The sequence below is a fragment of the Solanum lycopersicum genome, chromosome 5 (genome assembly GCF_036512215.1).
Source record: "Solanum lycopersicum chromosome 5, SLM_r2.1".
In the NCBI taxonomy this organism is placed as follows: Eukaryota; Viridiplantae; Streptophyta; class Magnoliopsida; order Solanales; family Solanaceae; genus Solanum; species Solanum lycopersicum.
The window spans coordinates 31,439,629-31,463,308 of NC_090804.1; the positions used below are offsets into that span (position 1 = coordinate 31,439,629).

The 23,680-nt window shown below is 32.9% G+C and overlaps 1 long non-coding RNA gene across 3 annotated transcripts; it reads left to right on the forward strand.

The window, feature by feature from the left end:
• The first annotated feature begins 8,710 nt into the window (after positions 1-8,710).
• Positions 8,711-22,619, forward strand: LOC104647512 (uncharacterized). 3 transcript variants are annotated; one of them, XR_002027766.3, is made up of 4 exons: positions 8,711-8,822; positions 8,995-9,066; positions 16,527-16,595; positions 22,368-22,619. It is a non-coding gene; the product is annotated as an uncharacterized lncRNA (long non-coding RNA). The 3 variants fall into 3 exon arrangements; XR_002027767.3 differs by having other exon boundaries at positions 22,398-22,619; XR_011221019.1 differs by having other exon boundaries at positions 8,741-8,822; positions 8,961-9,066; positions 22,398-22,619.
• The last annotated feature ends 1,061 nt before the right edge of the window (positions 22,620-23,680 follow it).

Here is a 23,680-nt window from a genome sequence, read left to right on the forward strand (position 1 = left end):
TTTCACTTTGTACCTTCGTCTGGCTACGTGTGTCTTAGTTACTAACCCTTAATTTTATTTTATATCAAGCATCATATTCGATGTTTGGCTTAGTTATTACTTTGCACCAATCAAAACCAGCCTATTATATAGTATCCACTAAATCTATGTTGATAATTCTTTTCCTATTAACTACCCCCTTTGTCTGGCAAGGAGAAATTAGGCGAGTTCTAATGCGTGCACTCGTTAAAAAGATTTCTAGATGAAAGAATTATAGATGCACGCAATAACCTATTCGAGAATTGTTATTTATCTAGGGTTATTTTGTAAATCACCTATAAATCCCACAACCCTAGTTGTGGATTTAGTTACCCATGCTTACAAGAACACAATTCATAATTGATAAATGATAAATCATGAAATTACTTTGACAAATTGGAAGAAAATAAAAAAAATCAACTTGAAATCACACAATTATCTTAAATACCAAATCCAGAAATTTGAATTAATTGCAAAAACAAATATCCAAGAACAAAAGTATGAAATTAGTAAGAGAATACAACCCCAAAATGAGATTTTTCACCCTACTTAATACAAAAGAGTCCTGAATTAGAAAGGATTCTAAATAAGGAAAGTTTGTCCAAAACACGACTTCAATTGACGACCCCCACAGAAGGTTCGTCGGTGAAACAACGGATCGTCGACTTCCTCCGTCAGTCTATACTTAGCATCCTTTCAAAGCCTGCACTTTGCATCTTCTCTGATCCAATCGACAGACCAATAGCATGGTCTGTCGACTCATCTACGGTCGGTTGATACTTCTCGTCATTCTATACTTAGCTTTTTCTTCAATACCGGGTACTGGGACATTCTCCGATCACATCAACGATTTTCCAGGATGGTCCGTCGATCCTTACGTAGCCCCATATTTAGTCAGAATTCCTCGGGTTTCTTCCAGATGCATGAACCTTCAATCGATGGTCACCACCTACAATCTGTTGATTGGACGACGGACCGTCGATGGCTTCTAGGATCACTTCTGCACTGATTCTTCACAACCTTCTGCATTTCCATTTTGGACAACTTTCCTGCAAAACAAAGACAAAACATGTTAAAATTACTCACAAATAGGCTTTAGACACACACCAATCTTTAGGAAAAAACATTGAAAGTACCGTGAAACCATGGTATATTAGTTATTCATGAGTTGAACAGAGCCAAGGTAAGTATCCCTTGTTACGCTTTTCAACCTTAAGTTGTTTTTTAACATTCCAACTCGCGTACTTGACCAGTCAATGTACTAATGTTAGTTGTCTTGCATCGTATCATGATGTAGAACTGGTAACGTTTATCGATATCCGACGTATTGTTGATCGAGCTGAGCATTCCAAAGTCAGATAGCGAGCCTCTTTGCATTCTGAAGGACTCCTTTTATTATTATTTTTTTAGTATTTTCTTTATTAGGATGTGGTAGGATCTGTTCAAACATCCATCTCTTTTTTAGAAGACTTCATAGATAAACAGTCAGATAATAGTAGTTTAGTGGTCTTTGCATTATCATTCTTATGTTAAATACTTGGGTTGCCATTTTGGCCAAGTTGAATGTTTAAATCTTTAAAACATTTCTGTTATCCTATAATTCAGTTTAGCTCAGTTCTTTGAACATTATTGTATTAATTTTTTTCTTCCAATAAGTTAAGTAAGTCAGACCAAGGGTCCTCTTGAGGCCAGCAATGGTCTTCGAGTTTCTGCCACGTTCAGGGTGTAGGCTCGAGGCGTGACAATTTCTTTTGGTGTTTTGGAAATAGTGATTTGAATGGTGAGTTTAAAGGATTAAAATTACTCATATAGGTGTACAAGGTTAGGGTAAAATGACCTAGATTTATTCTAATTAAAATCATAAAGACCTATTTTACCCTTCACTATAGTGGATTGCCCAGCTTCCGAGGGGTTCTACTAGTCGTGGTCCCTACCACAAGCCATGGTCCCTAGCATGAGACATGGTCATGGACAAGTGGAAAGGAAGACACTCCCACTACTACAAAAAAGGTCTTTAGGAGCAATAAAAAAAGTATTAGTGGCCTTAATAATTGCCGCTATATTCTTTACCGTCCATTGATCTTTGGCCGGCGATTTAGGCGTCAACAAAGCCTTTGACAGCCTTTCTTACAAAAGCTGGTAAAACGTAAGAGTTATTTCCACTAGAAATCATTCGATTTAACGGAAATTCCTTGTGGCAATCTTTTAGCTACTTAATCCAAATACATATCTCTCAGTATCCATTTTCATAACATGTGCATTCAATTAAATTTGCCACTAAATTTTATGGTATTAACTTTTTTTTTGTGGCAATTCATATAGCTAGAATATCCATTTTGAAACCATTTTAATTTTCTCTTTTTTCATCCATTTGAAAGACAAATTATTCAAATAAATTGCCACTAATAATCTGAATATTTAATGCCCATTGTTTGGTGTCAATTTAAAACACTATAATATGCCTTGTGAAAACGTCTTTATTTCTCTCTTTCGAAATTGCTATAGAGTTTAACAAATGCTAAAAATCATATTTCTTTTACTTTATAAAGCATAATATATCTTAGTAAATATAAACAAACAAAAGTACTAATCCAAAATATTTATGTCACAACTAAATAATTAAAGTTATATTATTGACCTAATGTAACTAATCCTATAGAATAATGTCTTCAAATAAGTTCTGCAACACTTTATTATATTGAAATCTTTCTCATCCGAAATTTTCAGACATCCTTATGACTTGAAATAATAAAATAAATGTATCAAAAACTTTACAATGTAATGTGTAAAATAAAACATACTGTCTTAGTTAGAGTATAAATTAGCTATAACATTGTTGAAAATTAAATAAAATATTACGAGGCTACAATTTCTTATCAACAAAAGTTATATGTCAAAGGTATGCACGTTAATTTGTTATATACCTTTTTCAGTGACCAGTGAAGAGAAAGTAGTTTGATTTTTCCTAGCAACTGAGATGACCTAAAAAGTGTTGTCCGTTTCATTTTTCTGAAATATTTGTAGAGTGATGAATACATGGTCAATAAATTTTAAAAATATATGAGCATTCAACTTATATTATCAATAGGATTAATCCAGTTCCCTCCGAGATGGAGAAGGAGGATTAGGTATTCAGGTATCCGGGGTTATAGATTGATTTATCCAAATGTTACAAGGCCTACCATAAACATTGCCAAGTTGTAAAAAGAAGAGAAGAATTTAGTTAAATATATGTTACAAAGATACCATACATTTCACCAAAGATATAACATAACATAACAGTGTCTATCCTACGCTATAGTCTTGCTTCTGACACCTATAATAATTTGTTTATGCACTGCACGTAGTAAAATCTATTAAACTCACTTGTTGTTATTCACTATCAACATATAAAAACTTCTACAAGGATATAACCAAAGCCATCATAGATACCTTACTTTAAAGCTAAATGATTTTTTCATTTCCTAGGAGGTCATTAACCATATCTATTATATCAAGTCAACTAGTGGACATAGAAATATTCTGAATTATTTAGTTTTTTCCTCCATGAGTCATTGCTTAATCTAGAAAATTTTTGTTTCCTTTATATATATATATATATATATATATATATATATATATATATATTTCAAACAATTTTAACTAGAAGGCTTTTTAGAAGCCATAATCTTCCGGACGGGAAAAAGAATCACTAATGTATGACAAACTAAAGCTTTCAGGCATAACGATAAAAAATAAAAACAAAAATGAAAGTGCTACTGCAACTCCTTGTGTTTATTCCCAGATACTTTTGTCAATATATTGAAACAAGATACTTGATCAGATTCATCTTCAAGAATTCACCCTATTTGTTCCAATTCTTTCACAAACTTTTTTATGGAGGATAAAAAAAAATAGTAATATGTGCTACGTATTTTTATGAACTATAATATAGTATGTCTTTATAAAACCTTAACCACTATGACATTTCTACCCCATTGTTAGTTATATTTTGTCTTCTATTTATAGAGGTATATGTTATTTTACAAGAATAATGATGGACTTAGCAAATAAAATTGCAAGGAAATTCTACATTGGCTCTAATCAATTATCAACTTAATTTGATAAAAATTTTATGTACTTGAAAAAATTTCATATATGAAGGACACAATTCTTGTTGTGTGCCAACTTTGGGATTAGCAAGTGATGTTCTGGTATATGTTAATGACCAGTTATAACAACATGATTTAGCCTACTTCATTCCTTATTGGTAATTTTGAACAGTTAGGGTGAGATGAGATGTTATCTTAAATAATAAGAATATCTACAAGCATGCACATGAATATCTCAACCCATGCTTGAAGCACTAAGTGGAGTTTAGTTGGTTTTACCTGAAGTTAAGATGTTAAAACTTGTGTATTATTTTTATTAGTCTTAGAAGAAACTTTGAATGTAATATCTGATGATTTTCATGAAATTATTAATCTTACATTGGTAGAAAATCCTGTTTAAAAGCTCCATAAAATGTTTTTATTGCCTTCTGCTAAATGATAATATAGTTTGTTAGTTTCTCTACCTTAAATTCTCATCTTTACTCTTTCCTTTCATTCTTCTCTTCTATCACTTCTTTGTTATTTGATACCAATGATGAGGTATAAAATATCACCTTGATTAGATTTTTTTAATATTTTAATAAAACCAAAAGTTTATTATGATCTTTAAAGACCTTCACATGGACAAAGTAAATGAGTTGTAAACATATTTTTTAACATTTTCGCCACTCAAACTCCCATACTGAATATAAGACGTAATAAGCCTAACAAATTGAAAACATGTACTAGGATTTTGTACAATTGATGGAATAAGACATCCTTAGCAAGACACACTAAACAACCAACTAATAATAAAATAAAAATTAAGAGTACGTCTTGGACAAATAATTCAAACATAGTTAAATTCATATTTGAGTTGTGGTAGATTCAATCAAGACCATAAATGTTCCCCAGTGACACTCAAAAAATTTATGAGAAATTGTGAGATAACATCTACATTAGCAAACAGAGAAATAAACTTATAATAAAATATAGGAAGTAGAGGAGGATGTGATTAAATCAATTGTCCATCTATTTAACAGAAACTAGATATCGCAAATCACGATTCAACAATCATTGAAAAACTTTATTTTATACAAATCTATGTTAAACATAAACCTAAAAATCTACACAGTCATTGACTACCTAGAAAGTAGAATATTTTACCTGGGAATACAAAAAAATGAACAAGAAAACTGAGTTATGCGACAATATTGAAACCCAAACAACAAAGAGAAGATGGAGACTAATAAGATTGAGACTGCTAGGGTTAAGCATCTATCCAAAACAACAGTCAGTGATGCTTGATTTACTCAAGAAAGACGATCGGTGAGCATGAATTTCAAGGAGAGCAGCGTGATATGATAATCAAATAGTAGTATTAGTCATCTTCGTTGTCGCTTTAAACATGTGAGTGAATCGATTTTGACAAAATAGGGTTTTTTTTATTTGGGGGGGGGAGTAGAAAAGTACAATAAAAAAGAATTGATGGGAAAGATTATATTTTATAATAATTAGTTTTAATTCATTTTAGTGGCAAACTATTTTTATTATCAGTAAAAGAATATCTTTTATTGGCTAACAATTATTTGTCACTAGTACATCAGCTGAAAGATTTCATTAACAGGAAATTTCTTATTGCCATTAAATAACTGTCATTAAATTATTCTTTTGTAGTAGTGAATCCTTGATCCCCTAGAAGACTTAAGTCACCCTCACGACCCCTCCCACGACATGTCTAGACCTTCACGAGTCGTCTAAAGGCTCGTGGAGAGGGTCCTTGTTTGGGAAGTTTTGAGGAAGCCATTTCCTTACCACCACGAATGTCCCACGGTCTATGGTGCCCACCACGAGCCGTCTTGTCTCTCGTAGGGGGTGAGCATCCCTTGGTCACCCTAGCCCATGGGCACCACATGAGTCGTGGTTTCTTTCACGAGCCGTCTGGACCTTCATGGACGGTGCCAAGGTTATTTTCTCTAATTCTTGACTTCCCCACATAGACCTGGCTTAGCCTACTAGATTCCGAGGTGTTACACCTTATTTAATTCAATATCTCTTTGATTAAATTTGTTACATGACGAGACAAGTATGTATTAAAACCTATATGCTTATTAATCAAATCTTATATACAACTATATGAGATAGCTTAATTAATTAAATGATGTTGCTTTCCATGTTTTCGGAACAATGTCAGAAGTGTCATTCATCATTTCAAGAAAAAAGATTATTTAATGGGATACTTAACGAATAAAAATTGTGTGAATCTTTGTGCTTTACATGACATGTGTATGTGTATTATACTATTACTACACCCAAAAAAATTTTGGAAAATATTTCAAAACAACAATATTTTGACATTTAATAGGATCCCTTAACAATACTTTCAATACTTATTAAAAATAATAATATTTTAGTTTGTTATGGATTTATTTATGTATTTTTTTTAATTTTATTTAATTAGAAAGAATATAAATCTTTAACATTAGAATGGAGAAAATCATGGAGAATATATTTCAAAAATTTAAAAATCACTTAAATCTCTTATTACTAATTTGTTACAACTGGAAAAATATGAAGTGTCATCTCTCTCTTGTTCTTTTAAACATTTTTCAGCATTGCTCTGCATGCTTTTAATATCCATTTTCGAATAACTTATTGAAATTGAATTTAAGTATTCGTTGATTTGTTCCACTTTTGTTGGATATTTTTTTTATTAATCAATTTTTATTCATACCCGTTATCGATTTTTTGATTCTCCATTGATAATTATCATCCTTCATAGAAGACAAGTAAATTGATCATCATTTATGAACAAATCTCATCTAAGAATTTTTATTTTTATTTGTCAAGAGTCATGGATTAATTGTAAAAAGAAGTTCATCATCCTTCTCTTCTAAAATATACAAAATTTTATAACGATCAAAATTATGTGCATCACTTTTAAAATTCAAAATTGTATCTGCTCATCATCGTTTTTCTTGAAAAGTTCAAAATTGTTGATAGATCTTGAAAACAATTTTGAGATTCAAAAGTGAAGAAATTAATTGTTCATGTCCCTCCAAAATTCAAAATCGATGATTGATCAAAGAATGTAATTGAAATATACAATCAAAAAATCACATTTATTTTTCAAGATATGATGGATCTCGTATTATCTCAAAGAATTCATCAAAATTAGTGGTGATGCAGCATGAGAGTAGATTTTTGAAATTTTATTAAAAAACAATTTTATTGTTATGATACTGTACATTGGAGGAACACAAATTAGTTTGGATGCCAATTTGATGATATTATGTATTGAATTATTAGAATATAAATTTATTTTAAATATAACTTTGATGATGTTATCCCTATTTTATATTGAATTATTATGATTTTGTATATTGAACTACTAGAGTATAAATTTGATTGGAATACAAATTTGTTTTACAATTATAGGCAAAAACTTAGAGAATACAACTTTTAAAATACAAATCAGGTTAAAATACACTTTTTCTTTGATCAAAAGTTACAAATAAAAGAGAATATTGAATTTAATCAACTATTAGGAAATAACTTTTTGAATACAATTTTCGAAATACAACTTTTAAAATATAAAATTAGTTTAAAATATATTTTTTTGCTTAATCAAAAGCTAAAAATAAAATTACACAAGAACAAATAACTGTTATACAACATATATAAAATACATTTATTTTGAATAAAATATGTTTGGTTGATAACTGATTTAATCATAGCATACCAAATGATTAATTTGAATGCACATGAATACAATATGCTTAAATAAATATAATATTGCTGAAAGATATAATAAAAATATAAAAAATACAACATATATACTAATATGAATACAATTTAAATAAGAATATATATATCATTTTAGTCGTTTATACTTTTATTTAAATAAATACAATATTCTTAAAATAAAATTGGCATATAAAAAATACAACTGACAATACTAATATGATCAAAAATTAAGTATGAAATGAAATAAATTATATATTAACTTAAATTGAATAAATGTAAACACCGAAATACAAAACCTACCCTAAATAGTAATGAGATCTACTTTAAAAATCAGACTCAAAAGGAAATTTACTAAATAAAGAATTCTTAAGTTGAATAAATTTGGATACAAACTGTCAAATAAAATACAAATCAAAACTAATTTTTTTATAATCCAATAAATACAAATCATAAAAAGTTATCCAATTAAATGAGAATAGGATGCAAATATTTTATTTGATCTTTTTCCATTTTAATAATATCAATAATAAAATGATATTAAAGAACAAGAAGGGGAATAAAATTAATGAATAGAGAGAAAGTGAAATTAATAAGGAGGGACAATATAATGTATTTTAGGAGAATAATCATAAATATATAATTTGCTATAAAACCAATATATGAGAGAATCATGTGATTAATGTGAAATAAATTAGGAACTAAATTAGGATACCTTATACTTTTTAAAATATTACTATAATGACATCATTAATAATTATCTTAAAGTGTTTTTTTAAAAAAAATTATGTTTGAAATTTTGACTAGTTAGATAATTTTTTCTTTTTTTTTTTAATATTTTACAAAAAAGGCTAAATCTCAGCCTAGCCCAGCCCACCTAAGAAAATGTAAAAAACCTAAAACATAAAAGGAGGGGGCTCAAAAATGTTCTCAAAAGGGAAATGAAAAATTCAAGAAGAGGTGCCTCCTTCTGTGACCTTCTTCGTCGAGGTAAAATGGCTGTCAATTTATTTTCTTTTCTTTCATTTCTATTCCTATAGCTTTGCTATGTCATCCATTTCAACCAATCAGAATCAAAAATAAATCAAAATCTTTGGATCATTTGCTTATTGAGTGTTTTGTACTTAGATCTGACTTGATTTTGCTCCAACCTTGTGAAAAGGGAAGTGAAAAGAATTCCAAAAGAAGTTGCCTCCTTCAATGACCGTCTTCATCATCGATGACTTCACCGGAGGTAAAATGGCTATCATTTTATTTTATTTTCTTTCATTTCAATTTCTGTAGTTTTTCTATGTCATCTGTTTCAACAAATTTGAATTGAAACAAACTAAAATCTTTGGTACATTTACTCATAGAGTTCTTTGTACTTAGATCAGACTGTGGTTTTGCTATGTCATCAGTTTTTATATAGTATGTTACATAAGTTGGACAAAAATTCCCTTTAAAAACATAATCAAATACATTTAAAACAACCTTAATTAGGTAGTTTTCATATAGATCTTATCAAGTGTATGTACTTGTGAAGGAAATCCATGAAAAGTGTTCATTTTTGTGGAATTTCCTTCATTCAATGATATAAAATTAGGCTAAGGAGATGAATATTTTAAAGAGATCATACATCCTTCTCCTCTAGGTCACAATGCTCCATATTCATCTTATTTATTCTTTTCCATAATTGCCAGTATACCATATCAGGAATAGTTTGTAAAATTGATTTAATTCTACTAGAGATCTCAATATTCTAGTTAGGTGATATTGCACAAAAGTACCATCTACTCTAGGATAAATAACAAAATAGTTCAGGTATTTTAAGCAGACTCACTAGTAATAAATACTTTCTTTATTCCAATTTATATAACTCGTTTTTCTGTTTAGTCAGTCTTAGAAAGAATTGACTCATTTCTATATTTAGTATCCACAACTGAGTTTTAAGTTTGGGAGTAGTCATAAGTGATTGGACAGTTTATGGAGCTACAACCTATCTTTGTAGTAGAAGCAAAGTGGTGGCAACTAAGGTGGTTCTGGGAATGATTATTCTGAACAGGTTGACTAACTCAAAAAGGTGTTGTTTTGGTAGATTAATAGAGAGTTGATGAGTGTGATTGAATCTATGAAGCGCCAAATTGAGAAAGAAAATGCAGCATTAAGTGCTGATGTTGATGATGGTAGCTTGGATGGAAATAATGAGATTCTAGCCGAAGAAGATGTTGAAATAGATAAAAGTGTGAAGGATGATAAAAAAAAGGTGCATAACCTATCAATGAAACTGAAATCAAGCAGACTCACAATAGGATGAGATCCAGTAGTATTGACAATGTATCACCCAAGAAACCCATTGACAAATCGGATTTTGTGCATTATCTTTAGGAAGTTAATCCTGCCCATACCTGAGTATTCAGTTTGCAAGTAGACACAAGTGACTGGTTGGTTGATGGACCTATAACCTATATTTGAAGAAGACGCAAAATGGTGGCAACTAAGCTTGTTCTGGAATGATGATTCTGAACAAGCTGGATGGATCATTGTTTATTGTGGATAGGTTAATATTAGTTTTGGACCCATATGAATTTGGTGCATTGTCAAATTCCAATTCCATAGCAAACTTGCTTTGATGTCAAAGCCTACTGGCACCCAATTGGTATTCAAATATAATCTAAAACCCAAACGTCCTTCTTTGAGGAAACACATCTTACTTCATGATACCCAGTGTTTACTCTTGCCCTCATCTTTGCTGCTACATAAGAATCTTTTGAATATTTTACAAAGTTCATAAATATTGAATTTAGGTGGGACCTCAGCAGAAAACAGATACAAAGAGATGCAAGGTGTTAAAGAAAATAAATATCCATCGTTAATGGATTCAATTCATAATTTTAATCTACTATCCAAAAAGATTACAATAGAACACCAATTGGTTGACATTAAAACAAGTTTCTATGCAGTTGGAATTTTGACTAATGTACCAAGTTCATACAAGTACAAAACTAAAATTAACCTAATACTATCCAACAACAAACCAAGTTCATACAAGTACAAAACTAAAATTAACCTAATACTATCCAACAATAAACATGAGAGCCAACAGTTTCCACAATTTTGCTTCTTCAGGTATGGCAGGATCAACTTCCTCAAGATTATGCACAGCATCAGATTTGTCAATAGACTTCTTGGGTGATGATGCATTGTCAATGCTGCCAGATCTCTTCCTCTTGTTAGTCTGCTTGGCTTTAGTCTCATTGACAGGCTATGCACCTTCTTCATCATCCTCCATACTTTTATTTGTTTCAGCTAGAATCTCATTTCCATCCAAGCTACCATCATCTACATCAGCACTCAATGCTGCATTTTCTTTCTCAATTTGGAACTTCAGAGAGTCAGTTACATTCATCAACTCTCTATTAAGTTATACGCGTAGATATTCACATATAAAACTGAGCAGGTCACATGAAGTTGTACCTGGGGATTCTGGAGGAAATTAGATATATCAGTTGGGCATGATGGGCATTTAACTATATTTTTCTGCGATCGTAATGTACGTGTGCCTTCACACGTCCTTTGTCTTGTAAAGGATTGACCTGCAAAGGCACCATCCTAACATGCCTTGCAGAGGTTATGCACACATGGAGTAGTAACCGGTTTATTCATCACTTCTGACAAAAATGACATGTAAACTCTGCACAATCAAAAACCTCATCTCATTATAATAAGAAATATAGTAAAAGAATATGCAATCACTAACAATCACACAAAATACATCGTAAAATCAGATAAGATTGGAAAATATCTAATGAGAAGTGACGAATGATAGGTGTAACTTTCAAGAGCCTCTGCTTTACAGACATTTGAAGTCTCTTTGGTATGACTTGTCTCACTTTTGTTCCATCTTCATTTTCACATTGAACTGGTTTCCTACTAGGAGCAGGAGCCCTTTTCCACATCCAGCAACTCTTCCTCCTGTAAAACAGAAAGAACTATTACAAACAATACGAGCATTTGTGTAACTTTATGATTTGCATATCAATAAGTTTATAAAAAAACATTTCACTGCATTTGCCGAAAAAAGGTTAAGTTACCAATTTGATTGGCAAAAAATTAGTAATAATCAGATGGACAACATCCTTTGTGATAATATTAATTTTATAATATTAATTAAGTGTAATGCAAAGTATACAAAATATTATGTTACAAAAGAATGATTTATCCATTCCAAATTACATTTTTATTAAAGTGTGATGTAATGACTTTTAATGTCATTAAGATTTCACGTACGTCTCTTAATAATTCACTTCTTCTCCTTGAAACTTCTATTTGCAACTCCTCTATAAGGATGTAGTTTGAGTGAGCATAAAAACAGACTACCAACATAAATAAAGAGAAAAGAAAAAAACATTTTCTTCCCTCTTCTTATCCTTAGAATATTTTTGGGCAATTGGTTTTGAGCAACCTCCAAACTCTTAACCACGAGTGCATGTGTTTGAGAGTAACTGTGGAACCTTAGGGAGCGATCGACTGCAGCGATTTGCAACAGAGTCGAGTAGAAATCACTTTCAAGGCAGTGGCTTGCCATGACGCAATGTTTGATATAAGTTATTTTCTATTTTATAATTCTATTCTAATATCAATATTGTAGTATTTTTCCTAACAATTTGAAAGCAATTTTCTAACATACAATATTGATAATGACTATTTCTTTGAACAAAACTTCTAATGATTTGTCAAAACTTGAGACTTTGGATGGAAATAATTTTAAGCGATGGTCACAAAAACATTTAACTTTTTTTGAAAAATAAGAAGTTTATTATGTTTTATTTAAAGAACCTTCTACAAATGGTTCTAACACCACTACTAATTCTAGCAATGTTATAACTGTTGATGATGTTGTTAAAAGAAATTTGAAAAGGATAACAGAACTGTGAGAGGGCATTTGTTAACTCACATGACTAATCCTTTATTTGATTTATTTGTTACCTATTAATCTTCCAAAGAAATATGGGATAGTTTGGAAAAGAAATATGGTGTTGATGATGCAGGAAATAAAAAATATATTGTCGGTCAATGGATTAAATTCCAAATGGTTGATAATAAACAAATAATAGAACAAGTTCAAGAATATGAGAGCTTGTCTGCTAATGTTCTCAACGAGGACATGAAGATATGTGATATATTTGAGACTAATGTTCTGCTTGAAAATTTCCACCAGCTTGGAGTGATTATAGAAATCAATTAAACATAAGAAAAAGAATTTAACCCTCTGAGAACTTCTTAGTCACATGAGGACAGAAGATGCGTACCGTCTCAAAGATAAGATGGGAGAACTTTGTCTTAATTGTTCTAAATCTGATCTTGTTGAATCATCTGGTACTGTTGTGAAAGACAGGTTCAAAGAAAAACAGAAGAAAGTCTCGAAAAAGGAACTTATGAAGAAGAAAAATCAATCAACAAGCCGGAGAGTCAAATTAAAAATGTAAGGGCTCTTGTTTTGTTTGAGGAAAAGTTGGTCACAGAGCTATCAGGTTCTATCAAAGAAAAGGGCAAGACTAAAAGAAGGAAGGACAAAGTGATGTCCAAGACAATCTTGCTGAAGGTAATGAAGTGATTGTTGTTGTAGTCGTTGAGGCAAATCTGGTGGCAAATAAAATTAACTGGGTGCTAGGCACAGGCACCTCGTTCGTCACTTAGTTAAATCATCTACATTGATTTTTGGGGGGTTTTAGACTCAAACGACAGATGAACAGTACGGGCGGTAGACCAGAGTATGTTCATTGATTGTGAACGCCCGTTGCACCTTCAAATTTGTGAAAAGCTTATTTCTGGTCTGTTTTAGATACAGGGTGTTACATTATCTCCCCCTTGGGAACATTAATCCTTCAATGAAGACTAAACTGGCTGATAAGAGGGAGAGAGATGCAATCCCTTCTGAGAACTGAGTTTTTGACTGGGTTGAGTTCCAAGAACATGCAAATATGCTTAAAATGCAGGTATAAGCTGAGGTAACATCATTGGAAGGATGATCTCACGCATTAATGGATGAAAAACCTAAGAGGAACTATTACCTCAAGATGGAGTGGAATTGGAAGGAAATAGGTGAGGATAGTTGGCTTTCATGGATGTTTCTTTTTCCCATGTAGCTCCCTCTAAGTAGTGACTCCTCCACAAAACCTTGACTGAAGCGACTTCTTTGTTTCTCAACCTTTTAACCTGACGATCAAGAATCTGAACTGGTACATCTGCATAAGAAAAACTTTCTGCCATAATCTCTAATGGTAGTACAAAGGCTGGATCACCCACACACTTCTTCAAGAGCGAGATGTGGAAGACCGGATGCATTGTTGCTAAGTCTCCTGGTAACTCTTATTAATATGCCACTTTGCTAATCCTTTAAGATCTTGTAAGGGCTTACATATCTAGTACTAAGTTTCCCTTTCATGCCAAATCTCATCACCCCTTTCATAGGTGACACTTTCACGAAAACCCAATCATCAACTCGGAACTCTAGTTCCCTTCTCCATACATCCGAGTATGATTTCTGACGACTCTGGGTTGTCTTAAGACTTTCTCTAATGAGTTTTACTTTTTCCATAGCATAAAGGACTTAATCTGGTCCTATCAAAGTAGCTTCACCTACTTTTAAACCAACCAACGGGAGATATATATCTACGTCCATACAAAGCCTTATAAGGTGCCATCTGAATATTGGAATGGTAGCTATTGTTGTAGGCAAACTCAATTAGAGGAAGAAGATCATCCCAACTAACCATGAAATCAGTCACACAAGCTCTCAACATATCCTCTACGCTCTGAATGGTACACTCTCCCTATCAATCCGTGTGTGGATGAAATTTTTTCCTAAGGTTTACTTGAGTACCAAGACCCTTTGGAAATGACTTCCAGAAATAAGAGGTATACTGAGGACCTCTATTTGAGATGATAGACAAAGGAACCCCATGTAACATCACAATTTAATTAATGTAAAGCTTTGATAGTTGTCTGCCAAATCTGTAGTCGTGACCACAAAAATGCGAAAATACTAAGTCTTCCTTTGAACTATCACCCAAATGGAGTCATCTTGTCCGCGAGTACGAGGTAACTCTTTGATGAAATACATATTGACCAAATCCCACTTCCAAGTAGTAATATCAATCTCTTAAGTCATACCGCATGGTTTATGATGTTCTACATTGACTTTGTGGCAATTGGGGAACCTACTCACAAAGTCTGTTATATGCCTCTTTATGCCATTCCACCAATTCACTTCCCGAAGATCGTGGTACATCTTAGTGTCACCTGGAGGAATAGAATACCTGGATTTATGGGCTTTTACAAGAATTTTCAGTGTCAACTCGCCCATATCAGGAACACACAATCTACCCTGGTAGCGAAGTACACCATCTCCCAATTTATTGACTACGTAATTGTGATATTATGCTTAAGATGAAATGATATAAGGTTGGTTATGAAGTACCTATTTGCCTTATTATGATATGATGATGATGTCATGATAATCTCACATATGAGGGTTGACATGAATGGATATTCTCATGTAGTTTTGAATGAGATAATGACAATGACTATACAAGGGATTAGATTTATGACCTACATTAATCTATGATGATTAATAGAGACATTAAAGATATTTCAAAAGGGACTATAGCTTAGCAGTGAGTGCACTAGAGTGAGGATTGTCCCTTCCCACATAGGGAAGGTAGGATCCCTAATGTACTCTTAAGTTTGGAGACTATAATGCATGAATAATAAAAATGGTACCAACTATATCTCCTAGTTCTTGAACTATATTCCCCATATAGGAATACTAGCTAGTGGATTCACGTAGTTGCTAAGTTTATATTTTGGTACTAACTTGGCAAATAGTCCGCCTTCCATCAGTGTAGGGTTTCATGACACCAGATTCCAAATTAGTTCATGTGGTCTGTGTCGGTTAAGGAAAGATGTTACCAAAAGGTAAAATGAATTAAAGAATAAACTCTAACTAGGATAACCTAAGGAGTTTAGCATAGTCTAGGTAGAGGTATGGGGCTCTACCTAAACATTGCACTAGTTAGACTTGAGAGAAGTGTTAGGAGGATGTTCTTATATATGAATATGGTTATAATGGTATATGTTATGTATATGATGATATTTCACATTGATGATACTACATGATGATTGGTTTCACTTATGAATATGTGTTGATTTCTATTTCTAAAGTATGATGATATGTACTCTTAAATGATATGCTATGTGAAGTTTGATATTAGTCATGGTTCTTACTAAGTTTAATTGATTGAGTAAGGATATCATGATATGATTGGTCATTTAACTTGTTGAATTAATGAGGGTTCATGTAAATTGTCTTGCTTTGGTTATGTTGTAATGAACTCTTATCAATGCTTGTTGCTTCTATAACTTGATGATAGAGTTGTGTTGACTAAGTGTCCCATTAAGTGATATGAATGTTGACTTGACTAGACATAGCATTGTTTGTCTTGTGATGTACATGCTTTTGGTTTAATGAATATGCCTTATTGATTGGTATGGTCTTTCATGAATGTGCACAAGGGTTTTTAAAGGTAAAATAATATGTTTTCATGAAAGGTCCTTTTTAAGAATGATTTTATGATATGTGTGCATATAGTCTCATACATAGTAAAAGTGGTGTACTAACCCCATTATCTCCCTTTTCCCCCAACATTGTAGGTTCCCATCGTTGAAGAACTTTGATTCGACTTTGAAGGATGACTTTGATATCTCATTCATCTAAGTTGGGTAGGTCTTCACTTTCCTAGGGCAATGAATATATCAAGTTTATGAAGTAGTTCTATTTATACGACTCTTATGTTCTTTCCTTTTCATTTGAGTACTTGGCATTGTCTATACTATAAGTAGGTCTTATTGTATTTATGTCTTGGCTAGGGCCAAATTGTTATACTCTTGTTATATGGTTATGAGATGAGACATTCATTTGATACTATATTATATCTTATGTAGCAAAGTGCAATTAAAGTATAAGAATATGTAATCTTTCTATACAAAAAGTCTATCTTTACTCAATGTAAACATTATGTGTATATAGAGGTCTATATAAACTTCAATGAAGAAGTAATGAAAAGCTTTAAATTTTCCTTTATTTTTGAGCTATGAATGTAATTATATAAGCTAAGAGGCTAGTCTTAGTCCTAAAAAAGGACGTCGATGTCTGTTACATCTAGGGGGTGCTCCTCAGATGTGGCAAAATTAGTATTAGAGCATAAGGTTGAAAGTCATTGAGCCGATGTCTCTCTATCAACACGTGTATGTAGATTCATATTCATAATTGTGAAGCTTTCCTTACTTATGGATAGGAACCTCTGTGAGTCTTAGGAGACTCTCGCTTTCTTGGAAATCCAATATCGTGCCTTGAGAGTGTTGTAATCTATGTTATCTTAAAATCTAATCTTTTTATTGTGATTATGGACAATGATTAATCAAAGGAACGTGGCACGAAGACTTGATGAAGAGATTGCCAATGTGGGAGATCCTCTCTGAGGTAATCAAGTCACTTCTCTTGAAGAAGATGTTAATAATGACCAAGCTCTAGTCAATGCTCCTCCTTTGATAGATGCCGACCTAATTGCTGCCTTTCTCCAAATGGATAAACCCACTACTACACAAGCACAAGCATCCTTACTCAAGCCCAATCCATGGCGGACCAAGCTAACTGCGAGGTTCTACCCCGAGCAAATCAACATGTTTGAACCATGGACTTTCATTTGAGGGATTTCACTAGGATGAATCCCCCTACATTCTATGTGTACAAGGTTGAAGAAGACCCCCAGGAGTTCATCGATGAAAACTACAACATCGTCTATGCTATGGGGTTGACTACTAGTGATAAGTCCGAGTTAGCCACTTACCAACTCAAAGATGTGGCCCAAGCTTGGTACGTCCAATGGAGAGAAAATAGGCCTTTAACGGGTGGACCGGTGACTTGAGAGGTTTTCAAAAGTCTTTTCTTAATACATTCTTTCCTAGGGACAAGCGGGAAGATAAAGTAGTGGATTTCATAAATCTTCGTCAAGGAGGTACGATTTTTCTTGGATACTCCTTGAAATTCACTAAATTATCAAAATATGCTCCTTCTTTGGTTTCAATTCCTAGGGAACGAACCGCTTTTTGACGGGAGTGTCGGATGACTTGCAAGTGGAATGTCATTCAGCTATGCTACATGAAAATATTAACATTTCTTGTCTCATGATTCATGCTCAACAATTGGAAGAGGCAAGTGCTAGAAGATAGAGTAGGATGCTAAGATGGTAAGACCTTTTGATAGTTGTTCTTCAAAGGGTCAGCTAGATATCCATGACAAGCCTAGGTTCAAAAAGAGGTTTTTGAATCACGTTCCTTTCAAGTTCCCAAAGGCTCATGGTTATAGGGATTCTAACCCTAAGCCTCAAAAGGGAAGAGGTAGTAGCTCACATAACAAGAAGTGTACTTGTGTCAAGTATGGAAAAGGTTATTTAGGTGAATACTTAGTTTGAAAGGGCAATAGTTTTGGTTGTGGCAAGAGGTGACACAAGGTTAGGGATTTCCCTAATGTTAAAGTTCAAGACAAGGGAAGTGGTCAAGCTCAAGAAAGTGGATTAAATGGTACTCCAAAAAAATCACTTTTATAATCTCCTCTCTAGCGGTTAAAAAGAGACTTCCCCTGATGTGATGACCGGTATGTTCAAAAGTCTTCTGTATTGATGCATATACTTTACTTGATCCCGGTGGTACCTTTTCATTTGTACTTGTCACATCTGGGGAGCACCGCCTAGACGTAACCACCGTCGACGTCCTCTTTAATGACTAAGACAAGCCTCTTAGCATACATCATTACATTCATAGGTTAAACTTCGGAAAAATTTAAAAAATTTCATTACTTCTGCATGGAGGTTTACATAGAACTCAACATACACATAATATATTCATATCAAGTATACATAGACCCTTCGTATAGGAAGATTACACAATCTTCTACTTTTATTGCAGATAGTATATATATAAGATAGAACATAGTGTTTAAAGAGTTTTCATCTCATAACCATCTAACAATATTATAGCAATCGGTGAATATCCCATACATCAATGTACTAGAGAAAAATTTAGGCCATACAATCCGTACTCAAATGAAAACGGAAAGAACATATGAGTCTTAAAATTAAAACGACTTCATAAGCTCTATTATAAGACCCCCAAAATGAGTTAGAGAGTGTAGAGCCTACCATTTTTGTCTTCAATTTCTAAGGTCCTAAAATTTCTCATAATATGGTTTATAGGCAGTGTGTTACGTTTGAGGTGATTTGGAAGTCAAACATCAAGGGACGACCAAGACGTTCGACGACTACTCACATATCTGCCTCATGTGTCTATGTATGCTTATATTTGTATGTCATGATCTTATGAAGTCTCAAAAATATTAATAACGATGTTTAATGGTAGTATATGGAGTTTGGTGAAGTTTGGAGGTCAAATTCCCAAGAGCGTCCAAGACGTTCGTAAGATGGCCTTGAGACATGCATGAGTGTGTCTTGATGGGGCCTTACATGTTTGGATGAGTTACGAGTATTTGTTTTGGGTTGTACTTATGTGGGAGGTCTTAAAATTGTTAAGGTTTGTATTTACATTGGAAACGTCCATGTACGACTTCTAAAGGGCCCCACAAAAGGGCCCACAAGAAGGACTCAAGGCTGGTTGAGACACTGCCTTGGCAGTGTCAATCGACAAAACCAAACGACGGCCACTTGGTTGAACAACGGCCAGTTGGTCAGCTCTAGTTTATGGAAGCTTATCCTGGCCAAGTCTCAACCCAATAACAGGCCAAGGTCTAATCAACGGAAGCCACAGACGGCCCGCGATGGTGATTCATCGATTGTGGCCTGCAACATTGCCTTGCAACTATTTTATTTAAGGGGTGAATGGGAAATTCACCCCAAGTCACAAAATCACTCTAATTGATTAATTTACCTATTTTGGGTGTATTTAAAGGATAAAACACGGCAATAACCCATTCCCAATCCCTTCTCACGAAATTAAACCTTCCCTCCAAAACAAATTATCTCTAGAAAGCTCCATTGCTGTTGAAGCTCAAGAACAACTTTTAAATTTGATTCTCATGGGTTCTTCATAAATTTGTAGAGGTTTTAAACTAGACAAAGGTAGCGATCCTTCATCTATATTTATTCTTCCATCTAGAGTGTTAATGACAAAGTTCCAAAGTTTCTTCTACAATCTAGCCATAGGTTATTTCCAAAAGTGCTTTAAATGGTCAAATAATGATGAATTAATGTTAATGTATTGGTTTGAACGTGATATTACTTCAATTGCATGATGAACCTATGTTCCTTCCCTAAATCGATTTTGTCCTTCCGTGGGCTTTGTGATCATGACTTATTAATGTTTTAATTGTGATTCTCTTACGTTGACTTTTCTATATCTACTGTTATTTACGTGAATTATGGATGGATTGATGATAAATAATCCATATGGATTAATGTAGGAAGATTTTAACATGGTTAGCTTAGAATTCCATGATTCACTATAACATTGCCTTTTTTTTATGAATTAATGTAGAATTTGAATAGGTGATGATGATTATATGTTATGTATTCCTTACTAGGATGACTTCATAGATGTACTAATATGGGCGACGATATGGGACCTTGTCTATGTATTGCGCATGTGTACCTTGATAGGATAGTTCCAAGGTTTGGTTTTTATTGCATGAAAATGAATGTATGGACATCTTATGAACAATATTTACATGATATGAGGAAGTAAGAATGTGCATAGTGTCTTAGTGGGTTTGTATGAAAAGATTGTTCATATTGTTATACCTACAGACTTATGATTTGACATATGAACATGTGTGACAATTATGTGTTATGTGAATGTTTTGCTCACATATATGTACACACAGACACATGAATGATGATCTTGTAAGTAGAGGGGCCTTGAGAAGGGTGCCCAAGATTAATCTAAAACTAGATAGGTACTTGAATATGATATAATCATATGATAGATGAATATCCTAAGCCTATGTTTTATAAAAAATTGTAATAAAGACTTTTAAATAAAGTGAACTTAGCTTAGCACCGAGTGAACTTGACATTGAGAGATGTTGACTTTCCTTGGAAGAAGATTCACAGTTTTTCCCGTATAGAGTGATGACTTCCCTTACATGAATACTCACCTATGGACCCAGATGAGGTGTTGACTTCCGTTTGAGGAAGGTTCACCCAGCCCAATTACCAAGTGTTATTAAGAGAGAAGACCTATCTCTTAGTTTCATAAACTATGCTTGCCACATAGAATCTAGGAAAGTGAATTCACTTTGGATGCTAGGATATATGTTAATGTTCTACCTTGGCTAGGTAGGAACACCTTTCATTGGTGTAAGAATCTATAACACCAAATTCCATGTTTAGCACCCATGGTCTTAGTGTCGGTTAAGGCTATAGGTATTCTAAAGTAAAATGGATAGTGGAAGTAAATGACTGGAAACCTGACTAGGATTACTTAAAAGAGGTTACTTCGTATAGGTGGAAATAATGAACCCATCTAGACATTGCACAAGTATCTCCTTAGGAAGTCAAAGTGACCTATCGTGTATGATTATGGATATTCTTTATGCATGGCATGTTTGTATTGTCTACTAATTATGAAGATGATCATGGTATGAGTCTATATGATGTGACCTTATCCTTGTATGCACGATTTTTTTAGATGACTATATGTTAAAGGTCTTGTATTGGCATTAATGAAGTTGCCTTCACTTAATTGTTGATGTATAAAATTAATGTTAATGTTTGTGGTCTCATGAAGGGTTTACTAAGTATGTGTGGGGTTATGGATCTTCACATGTGCACTACACTAATAGACTAAGAGTTGGGTCATGAACAAGGTCTTAAAATGATGAGTATGAAATGAAGTAAATATATGTGTAAATAGAATATAGCTCAAATACATAAGCAGATCCCTAAATTTGTTGAGTTTTTTTCTCTCAGGTATCTCAACTATGTCATTTTCCTAATGAATCATTCAATCCCCATAATTTGTTCCGTTTAAACAAACATCGATAACTGATCTGGAACCAAATTTGTGAGGGATATTGATAGAGGATACATATGTTGTTCCACAACTCATTAGTCCAATTGATAGTTAAAATGTTCGAGAATAATTATAGTTTACTTAAGTCATTTGAACACACTAGAAAACAAATGAGACTAACACGGTTTGTCTTCATTCATTTAATCAAAATTATTACAATTTGAACACAATTGAAGGCATTTACAATAGAAAAGCCGATCAAAATCAACCAACAGTGTATTAAAGAAACAAATTATATGTGGTTCAATGATCAATAGAAAAATGACGTAGTTAAGGTACCTGAAGGAAAAAACCAACAAGTTTCGGAATCTGTTTATGTATTTAGCCCTTATTGTAGTAGTACTATGGTATTGGCTTAAATATATATTTGATATATTATGCTTATATGATTATATCTGTTGGCTAATGTAGGTTATATGTATGTTTCTTTGTGGCCTTAAGGTGATGCATTGCACCAACTATCACTAAAGGGTTACTTGGGAGGTCAAGGAATAAATGAAAAGGAAGCTCACTGTAAAATAGGATATAGTTCACTATAGTGTGATTTAAAATGTAATAAATTCTATGTGTGATCTTATGTAATGTTTGGACTTTGAATATGTTAATACGAAAAATGTGAATGATATAAATTCTATTGGATAAAGTTTTTAATAAAGATTTACACAAAAAGGCAAGAAGTATGTTTTCAAGAAAATGTCCCTTTTAAATGAATGTTGTTGCATGGTTGCAATACATAGTGCATTCTTGTACTAATCCCATACTTGTCTACTTTTTATACAAAGTGTATTTATGGATGCTCAAGGGATTTCTATATGATTGAGGAGATTTATATGTGATTCTCAAGCTCAAGGAAAGGAATCCTAAAGTCCAAGGATGTCCTACTGTTTAGTTACTGTAAAGTTTATTTAATATTGTATAGTTGTGTATTACGTCTTAAGGGTCGTGTCCCTAATGAACTCTAATGGAGTTGAGTCTAAGATGTCAAAGATACTTAAGGTCTATGTATGTAATATGATATATATATGTGTGTGTGTGTGTGTGTTTGTGTGTGTGTGTGAAGTAAAGTTTCTAACATATGATGTGCTATGAAAAGTTATAAATTTTCAGCTAAATTTACTATGTTAATGCGATGAATGATAATTATGGGCTTGTATAAGACCTCCGAGAGGTAAAGTACGTCATGTTACTTTTAGGAGTTGCTCCCCAGATGTGACATCGATATTGGCATAGCCCTCGTAAAGTGAGGACCTACCTACTTGGATGATTGAGAAATTCCAAGTCTTTTTCAAAGTCGTCTCAAATAGACCTCAACTATCGAAACCTAAATATTGGGGAAAAGGGAGAAAATTGAGTTAGTACACCACTTGTACGCAGTACGAGATCATATGCACATATAATATCAAATATTGCTAAAAAGGGACATTTCATTTAAACATGTTATTTTACCTTTTTAAAAGTCTTATCCATAATCAATCCAACCTTACTAATCAACAAGACATATGCATTAAGTCAAAGCAAGTAACATGCATATCAACTTACTTACAACCAAACCGAATACAACCCTATCATCAATTAATAGCATCTAAAGCATGATTAAGAGTCATCATATCATAATAAAGCAAAACAACTACTCATGGATACTCATAATGTTAACCAATGCAATGACCAAGAAAAGGTCCATAACATTACACAATCAAGTAACTCAACAAGAACCATAAACAATA